The sequence below is a fragment of the Chionomys nivalis genome, chromosome 4 (genome assembly GCF_950005125.1).
Source record: "Chionomys nivalis chromosome 4, mChiNiv1.1, whole genome shotgun sequence".
Taxonomy (NCBI): domain Eukaryota; kingdom Metazoa; phylum Chordata; class Mammalia; order Rodentia; family Cricetidae; genus Chionomys; species Chionomys nivalis.
Window position 1 is genome coordinate 96,505,821 of NC_080089.1, and position 9,329 is coordinate 96,515,149.

Sequence of the window (9,329 nt, forward strand, 5' to 3'; positions counted from 1 at the left end):
CCACCAGAAACCATCTTTCTTTCTTCTTCCAAAAGCAGCATTTTACCACACAGAAAGTATCTTGTCTGCCTCTGGGGTCCCATCCTAAATCTGTAACCGGCGATGTTCCACATTTAGTTCTGTGGGTACCCTGAGTTTATGTAGTGTGTGTGGGGTAAGCCTGTCCCCACTACCATCGTATAATGCCACTGTGTCAATCCATCCACAGGTCTCTGAGTTGGTATTTAGCTTCTCCAACTTGGACTCTGTCTTGTTTGGTACTTTGAGTATGTTTTTCAGGGTCTGCTTTGGGCTGGTGTTCCTCATATCACAGCTCCTGAACAGATTGCTTTTGAAAACTCATCAGCTTTTATCTTTACTTATTCAAAGATGATTCACAAATCAATACCCCCTGCTTAGCTATCAGATCTCCCCACTAGCCTGTAGAAAACACCATCATGATCAACATGTCAAAACAGAAGAATAATCTTCTCCCAAGCACTCCTTTCTTTTAGTATTCACTTTATAATCATCAAATTCATACAGTTCAGAAATGCAGGAAGCATCATAACAATCCTTAATGCAGCTCTCACATGTAAGCAATCAGGACCCTCTGAGCATAAATCCTACATATTTCTCAATCTGTCCCTTTCTTTCCATATTTTCTATCATAACATTTGCTGAGGCCTGTCATTATGATAGAATTATAACCACAGCCCCTCTTTCTTAAAGCCTGAGAACTTCTTATGCCCTAAGGTCAATACTCTGATGGAGTAGGTGGTGACTTCCCTCCAAAAATGCTTTGTCTAAAACTTATGAATATAACACTATTTGGAATAAAAGAGTCTCTTTTTGGATGCAATTTGGTTAAAGATCTTTGAATGAGAGCATCCTGGATTATGTGAGTCTTGGATCCAATGAAAAATGTCAATAAAAGAAAAAGGAGAGGAAAGGGAATGGGAGGGGAGAGGAGAGGATGGAGAGGAGAGGGGAGGGGATGGGGAGAAGTGAGATAAGCACAGAGAAGGTGATCTGAAGACAACGGTGCAGATAAGATTGTGTGGCCACAAACCAAGGACTGCCCAGATTGTCCAGTAGTTACTAGAAGCTAGGAGACAGAGAAATGGATTCTTCCTCAGTATTCTAGAAGAATTAACCTTGCGAATGCCTCAATTTTATATCTCCAGCCTCCAAATTATAAGAGAATATGTTTGTTACTTTAAGCTATTTTATTATGCTTGGTTATAATAACAGGTAACTTATCTTAGCCAATAAATACAACTATCCTGTTAATTAACGATTTGACAGTCTAGAGCAGTGGTTCTCAACCTGTGGATTGTGGTCCCTTTGGTAAACCTCTATCTCCAAAAATATTTGTATCATAAAATTATAGTTATGAAGTTGTATTAAAGGGTCACAGCATTAGGAAGGTTGAGAACCACTGATCTAGAGTCACTAGGGAGATGGACCTCTGAGCATACCTGTTAGGGATTATCTTAATTGTAGTAATTGAGGTGAGAGCACCCAGCCTAAAAATGGACAAGGAATCGTGGGCTATATAAGAAAGGGAGCAAGCAGCATGCACACACAGCCACTGCTCTGCTTTCTGACTGGGACTATACTATGTCCATCTGCTTCAAGCCCTTGCAGCCTCATACTCTTTCAGGGCTTAGCTTAGACACTTTCTCCAGGAATCTTGCTGTGATCTCTTCAGGAGAGCCTGCTGCCCTTTGTTCTCCACTCAGGCTACCCACCTGCCTAGAGAAAACTCATGCTGAGCTCTTGGAAGCCCCTTGCTACTGTAACTTCCTCCTTTCCCCATTTACATCTGTAGCCGGTTCTCAATAGCAACCTAATTGTGTGAGAGAGGTCCTGAGACAAAGGTGTGCTACTTTTTAACTCCTTTGAAATTTTTGCCTTGCCTGAACAGCAAATGTAGATCTCTAAGAAGAAAATTATTGTAAAATATTATTTAACTACGCAAAGATGTGTTACATTTGTTTATGCTGCCTTTGTTATTACTTACATTGTATGAAGGTATGTTTAAAGTTATTACTTTAACTGTGTAAAGATGTGTTACATTTGTTTCACCTTGCCCTGCCTAAGGCACCTGATTGGTTTAATAAAAATCTGAACAGCCAATAGCTAGGCAGAGAAAGGATAGGTGGGGTTGTCAGGGGGTGAGGAGAGAGAACAAGTAAGAGGAAAAATATAGGTTCTAGAAGAAGAGAAGAAAGAGAAGAGAAGGAGGGAGAAATAGAGAGAGATGCCTGGGGCCTGTCAGACAGCTGGCATCCAGCAGACACAGAGTAGAACATACAGAAATAAAGGTAAAAAGCCCCAAGCCAAAACATAAATGAAGAAAAACAGGTTAAATTGAGAGAGAAAGAGAGAGAGAAAGAGAGAGAGAGAGAGAGAGAGAGAGAGAGAGAGAGAGAGAGAGAGAGGAGAGCCTAGCCAGAAACAAACATAAGATAAGGCTGAGCATTCATAGCTGATAAGAAGTCTCCATGTCATGGTTTGGGAGCAAGTTGGTGCCCCCCCCCCCCCAAAATAAAGCCAGGTACAGAAAATCATCAATTCACTGTGGCATGGATGTACATGTATCTCTTCAAATATCAGACACTGGACTAAACCCTCAAGGTGAAGCTACTAGGAAGCAGGGCCCTTGGGAGATGTAGTCTGGAGGGCAGAACCCTTATGGAAGGTTCTGGTGCCTCTATGGGAGGTTCAGAGATCTACTTCTCCTCCTTCCCATTCACCCTACCTCATGAGGACATCCAGAAGGGATTATGTCTGAAGACCATCTTCACTAGACACAGAACCACCTGGAAACTTCATCTTGGACTTTCTAGTCTCCAGAATTGTGAGAAATAAATTTCTGCCATCCATCAATTATTCCATATTATTTTGTCACAGAAGCATAAAAGGATGTCATTTGTATGAGTTTAAAAGCATCCTTTTGCTTCTAGGTACAGTTTATACATCTTGCTTTGGGTTGGAGTGCATCACTCAGAAAGGTTTGCCTAGATCTTAACTTTCAGTACTTAGAATATGACCACACTGGGAAATAATGAAGTCCTTAAGATGGGCCCAAATCCTGCAGAAATGATGCATTTAGAAGAGAAGACAGACATACAAAGAGAATCTCACGTGAAGACAGAGGCAAAGTTGCAGGATGCTGTCACAAACCAACTTACACAGGGGGCATCCTGTAACTAGGAGAGATGAAGAAGGGCCTGACATTGGAGTCTTTGGAGGGAAGTCAGACTGCTAAGTTCTGAGCTCCAGAATTGTGACGGTGAGAAAACAAATCTGTTGTTTTAAGCTACCAAATGTGTGGTAGTTTGTTATGACAGCGCAAGGAAATATTTAGATAGGTGTATGTCTACACAGCAGAGATGCTGGGGGCTGATGAGGAGCAAGACCCAGATGGTGTTTAGTTCTGGAGAAGGAGGGAGAACAAGAAGTTTGCAGGAGGCTTTCACTGTGTCTAAAAACACAGATGACAAAATGAGAATTGATAGCATTTGATAGTGGGCATAAGCACACTTGTAATGTTTTCCCAAGTGTATAAAGTAATTTATAATACAAAGAAGAAAATTATAAACCTCTCCCGGGGTCCAAACACCAGGGGCAATGCCCACTTGGATGAAATAACTGCTGGAAAGACTTTGGGGAATCAGCTACCAGATGTGGGTTGATGCCCATGGTTGGAGGCTGGGCAGTGAATGACAAGGGTTAATGATGTGGGTTACTTTCCAATGCCACTTCTGCCTTCAAGAAACACACAGATGAATATAAGAAGGTAGATCTCTCTCAAAAGAATTATCAGAAATTAATTTTTATTCATTTCCTCAGGAGAGAGGCTACACATTGTCAAGTTCTTATTAGTAATAATAACTTCAAATTGTATAGTTCTCAAAAGTTTAAAATATAATTAGAATCCAGTTAAAACATATGAACTGAAATTTTCTTGCCTGCAACTTCTAGTGAATCCAACTTCTGTCTTTGTGAGTGGCATAGACCAAGTCCTTCTTTGCCATCCCCCAGTCTTCCCTGAGCCATCCTGGAAATGTACCTTCTCTTGACTGTGGTCTTTTTGTACCCTAGGCAGATTCCTTAGCAAGTCTTTTAGTATCCCAGGTGAGCAGTTATGGGCAAAAGATAGTGGAGAGTCTTGATTCATGTGCTCTGACCTAAATAGCACGAGTGACTTCAAGGCTAAAAGGGCATGATGCAGTTCTATGGTGTTCTGTGGAGTTTTGTGTAGATTTATGTAGTTCTATGTAGCCCTTTCGCTGTTTCATTCCTTTGGAAGACTGTCAGGTGTTAGTTCAGCGTCACTGTGGGTTCACTGGGGACAGGCCATCATTTTCTTAGGAGTGCATCTTCTTCTTGCCACCAATTTTGAAAATAAAACTTCAAGATCTTGCATAAAATCTCCCCATTTTACTTACATTTAGTTTTAAATGAGAAACAATGGCAGCAGGGTGGCACTGAAGTGAGTCATCTCAAGCTCACACTGGGATGTGAGCAGGAAGAATCTGCCTATGATTTCGTAGCAAGTACCAAATGTTCGAAAAATGTCTTCATCATCTGGCCTAGCAACTTTACTTCTAGGAATTTTTCCTGGGTAACGATAGTAAAATACCAGGAATGATCAATGGATACTTAAAATAGAATTACTTATAACTTGAAAATCTTTTAAAAACTAAATGTCTAAATTATGATTATAATTATGTCATGTCATCAAATACATTTATAAAAAGTGTTTAAAGATATAAAAACCTTTGATTATAAAATGTTGAACTAAAAAGAATATAAAATATATTGACAATAAAGTTTCTGTGGTATAAATAACACACCTAGTAATAGAGGTAGGCTGCCAACACTTGACACTAGAAGGGTGATTTTAAATTTTATTTTGTGAATAACTAGGTATTTTGAAAATTGTAAATGAGCCTGAATTTCAATATTAAAAACTTCAAAATATATTCATGACTTCAAAGTTAAGTTTTGTGTAATATGCCAGCATTGTTTATTATAATGTTATTTGACACTAAATGTATTTATCAAATAGTACTAAAAAGACTTATGACATAAGGCAGCAGTAATCTCCCTGCCTTCCATACCCCTCCTCTATTCTAAGAAAAGGCAACAACAGCTCTGAAACTTTTAGCTTCTTTGGCTCCTGTTTGCCTCACATCTCTATGGAGACACCTGCTTCATCACATTTATGCAGAGTTTATATTGCAGCAAATGAAGACGTTAGCATTTGCAAGTGTCCCCATTAGTCACACTTTTTACTCTTTTCATATGTACCACAGCTTTCAGTGAAATGTTTATTTAGTATTATTACCAATACAGTGAAAAGTCTCCTTGCTGAACTAGGTGTGGTTTCAGAATATGACGATGTGTTCCAGTAGACAACATTTCCTTTCTTGGGTGACTTCGACATTACTGGAATTGTGTGTGTTGTTTATTTAATATACTTTTATCTTGTGCCTTTTTCCCCATACATCCAAACTGCTTAATAAACAACCTTTCAGTCCAAATTTCCGTATAACAGAAACCTCTTGTTACCTGTTTGCTCTGAGATAGCCACATAAGACCTCCTGCTTTCCAGCTCCTCATGACTAGTTTTCCTCTAGTTCTGTGTCCATCCTAATAATTTCTACTGCAGTTATGGCTTTTCATGCTTCTATATCAGATCCCATGTTTCCCAAACCCCTCATCTTTTCTTCATGTTGCAAGATCTATCTAAGAAAGAGTTTATGAACTTTGGTATTTTGCAAGTATTTAAGTCAATATGCATGTACTTTTGGTTGATAGTTTGAACAGGTACAGAATTCATCCAATTGCTGTTGAAAAGGCCTGTGGTGTTATCTGCTCGGCACCACATATATAAAATGTTGGGATGATACAGTGATTAGCATGGGTCCTGTGCAAGGATGGCGTGCAAATTCATGAGGTGTTCCCTATATGTGTACATGAAAGTACAAAGTGGACCATGAGATGGTAGGAAAAGGTTTAAGAGGAGAAGGGAGGAGGAATGAGAAGGAGTAATGGAATACATTTGAAAATGTCACAGCGAATCCCACTATTTGTATGATAATAACTTACAGCATTCCTTTGATAAAAATACCTGAAGTAACTTAAAGGATGAGGGGCTTATTTGGATTCAGAACTTTCAGTACATGGAAAGGAAGGTATAGTGGTGAGCATGGCCTTATCTGTGGCCACAGGGCTATGAGTCAAGTGGTCACCTAGCAACCACAATCAGGAAGCAGCGAGGTGGTATCGGCCTCCTCCTCCCCTTCTTATTTCATCTGGGACTAAAGCTGATGAGATTCTGTTGCCAGCACTCAGGTGTGCCTTCCTTCAACACACAAACATGACTGGAAGGGTGTGTCCTAGACAGTTCCTGCCTGGTCAAGTTGAAAATGAAGATGAACAATCACAGTTCCACCCCTTGTCAATTTGACACCCAAAATAACACTTTTAAGCCATACCATTCCTCCCCCGATCCTCTAAACCTCAAACTGCAAAATGTGCTTGGTCCACACATAAGAGTCCTGAAGGTCTTAGAAGTCCCCACACTATTTAAAAGTCCACAGTTCAAAGTCCCTTCTGAGTGTCAAAGCACTCTCTTAACTATGAACCTAGTAAAAGCAATAAACAAGCTACATATTTATATTAATGGCACAGAGTAAATATTCTCATTACAGAAAGGAGGTGTGGGAACATAACAAGGAAAGATCGGACCAAAGCAAGACTAAAACCCAGTAACAGAGCAACAAATCCTGTACCCTATTCCCAGAGTCTGGACTGTAATGGAATCATTTGGGTACCAAATAACTCGGGCAGTTTGGTGCCTTCAGTTCTGCTACTTGAAGCACACCGGGCCCCTCTCTCAGCCTGACTCTCTTCTATGTCTTCTTTGTTTCTTGGTGGAACCCACAATCCTGGCATCTCCAAACTTCCTAGGGTTTCCATGGCAACCTAGCTTTCCTATTCACAGCTTCAGTCAATGACCTCTTGTAGGGAGTGTGACCCTGCCAAACACTGGCCTCAGCGGCTTTCTTGAACAGTGGTGTAAGTCTCCGTAACCATTTATTTTCTTGACAGTGCATTTAATAGTAAGATTTACTTGTGGTTCTGAAGCAAAGGGTGTTCATAGTGTATCTGTGTCATGTGTCAGAAGGTCTTCCTCAGGCGGATTCTTCCCAGTCTCAGCTCCTTCCAGATGTTGCAGTTCAGAAATTCTACTTGAACTTAAGACACGGATATTCAACAGTCAGCAGTTTTCCTTTATGCCACCTGTACCACCACTTTCTAACGTTATATAACTGCATTCTGTCTCCGCTCTTGGAAGGCTCCCCTCCATGGCTCCTTACTAAACCCCTGAGCTCTGTGGGCATCTCAAATGAAGCATACATATATGAAAATTCAAAGCTTACACCTACAAATGAGAGAAATTATTTTGCTGAATCTGTGTGGCCTCACTCAGAACAATTACTTCTAGGTCTGTCTAACCGTGAATTTCATATTTTAATTTTTCTTAACAGCTAGGAAATATTATATTGCATAGGTGTACCACATTTTCATTGTCTACACATCAGAGATGAGTGTCTAGGGTGTTTCCATTTCTTGACTATTTTGAATAGAGCAGCAATGAGCATGGGTGAACAATTATATCTACAGCAGCATAGAGGGTCCTTTGGGTATATGTTAAAGAGTGTCTAGCTGCTCCGGGTAGTAGACCTGATCCCAGTTTTTGGAGAAACCACCATGCTTATTTTCACAGTGATTGCATCAGCTCGCACTCTGACCAGCAGCGGCTAAGTGTCCTTTCTCCACATCCACCGCAGCATCTACCATCAATGGTTTCTCTTGTTTCTTTCATTTGGCCGTTACAACTGAGGTAAGATGAAATCGCAAAGTAGTTTTGATTTTCATGTTCTCTGATGGTTGAACATTTAAAACAATATTTCTCAGCCATTTGTATGTCATCTTTTGAGAACTCTCTGTTTAGAGTCATGACCCATTTCTAATTTGGTTGTTTGCTTTCTTGGTGGTTTTTAAAAATATATTTTTTTTGTACATTCTAGAGACTAACCCTCTGTAGGATGTGTAGCAGGTAAAGATTTTTTTCCAACCTGTAAGCTGCCTCTTTACTCAAACAATGATGTTATTAGCTGTGTACAGCATGTCAGATTCATGTGGTTCCATTTGTCAGTTGTTGGTCTTAATGTCTGTGACACCAGGTCTTAACACCTGTGACACCAGGTCTTGTTCAGAGAGTCCTTTGCTGTGCCTGTAAGTTTAAATATTTAATTGTTTTCTCTTCTATCAGATTCAGGGTATCAGGTCCTATGTTGTGGTCCTTGAAGTTGAGTTTTGTGCAGAGTGAAAATATAATGCTCTAGTTTCATTCTTCTGCAGGTAGCTACCCAGTTAGACCGGCACTATTTGCTGAAGATGCTGTCTTTTTCTAATGTATGCTGGTGGCCTCTTTCCACGCATCAGGAGGCTGAAGGAATGATAGCTTATTTCCAGGCCCTCAGTTCTATTCCATTGATCACCATGGCTGTTTCTATGTCAGTACTGTGTTGTTTTTAGTACTGTAGCTCTGTAGTATAGCTTGATATCAATCAGTGTTGATACCTCCCACCATCCTTTTACTGTTCAGGATTTTTTTTGGCTATCTTGTTTTTTTGTGTGTGTTTCTAAACTAAATTTAAGATTATTGTTGCAATTTCTGTGAAGACTTGAATAGGAAGCTTGGTAGCTATTGCTTCTGGCAGGAAGGCCATTTTCAAAATATTAATCCCATGATCATGGGAGGTCTTCTTATCTTCAAGTGTCCTCTTCAATTCTTTTTCAATGTATCAGAGTTTTCATTATGTAAGTCTCTCACTTTCTCAGTTAGATTTATTCCAAGATACTTTTTGAGGCGCTTGTGTATTGTTTCCCTGATTTCCTTCTTGGTGTGTTTGCATTTGTATATAGGATGGCTACTGCTTTGTGTGTTCATTTTGTATCTATTTCTTTACTAAATGTATGTATCATCTGTATACATTTTTTGGTGGAGTCTTTAGGGTTTTTCATGTGTAGAATCATATCATCTGCAAATAAGAATAATTTGACCTCCTTCCTATCTATATTCCCTTTATCTCTCTCAGATGGCTTAATAAGCTAGGTAAGACTTCAAGCACTAAATTGACCAGGAATGGAGGAAGTGCACAACCTTGTCTTGTCTTGTTACTGATTTCATTGGAAATTATTTGAGTTTTTTTTCAATTATCATTAAGCTAGCCATGGATATTTTGTATACTGTCTTTATT

At 39.7% G+C, this 9,329-nt stretch overlaps 1 non-coding gene across 1 annotated transcript; it reads left to right on the forward strand.

Moving 5' to 3' along the window:
- Nucleotides 1–5,858: 5,858 nt before the first annotated feature.
- On the forward strand, nucleotides 5,859–5,968 carry LOC130874074 (U6 spliceosomal RNA). Its single transcript, XR_009057112.1, has one exon. It is a non-coding gene; the product is annotated as a U6 spliceosomal RNA (small nuclear RNA).
- The last annotated feature ends 3,361 nt before the right edge of the window (nucleotides 5,969–9,329 follow it).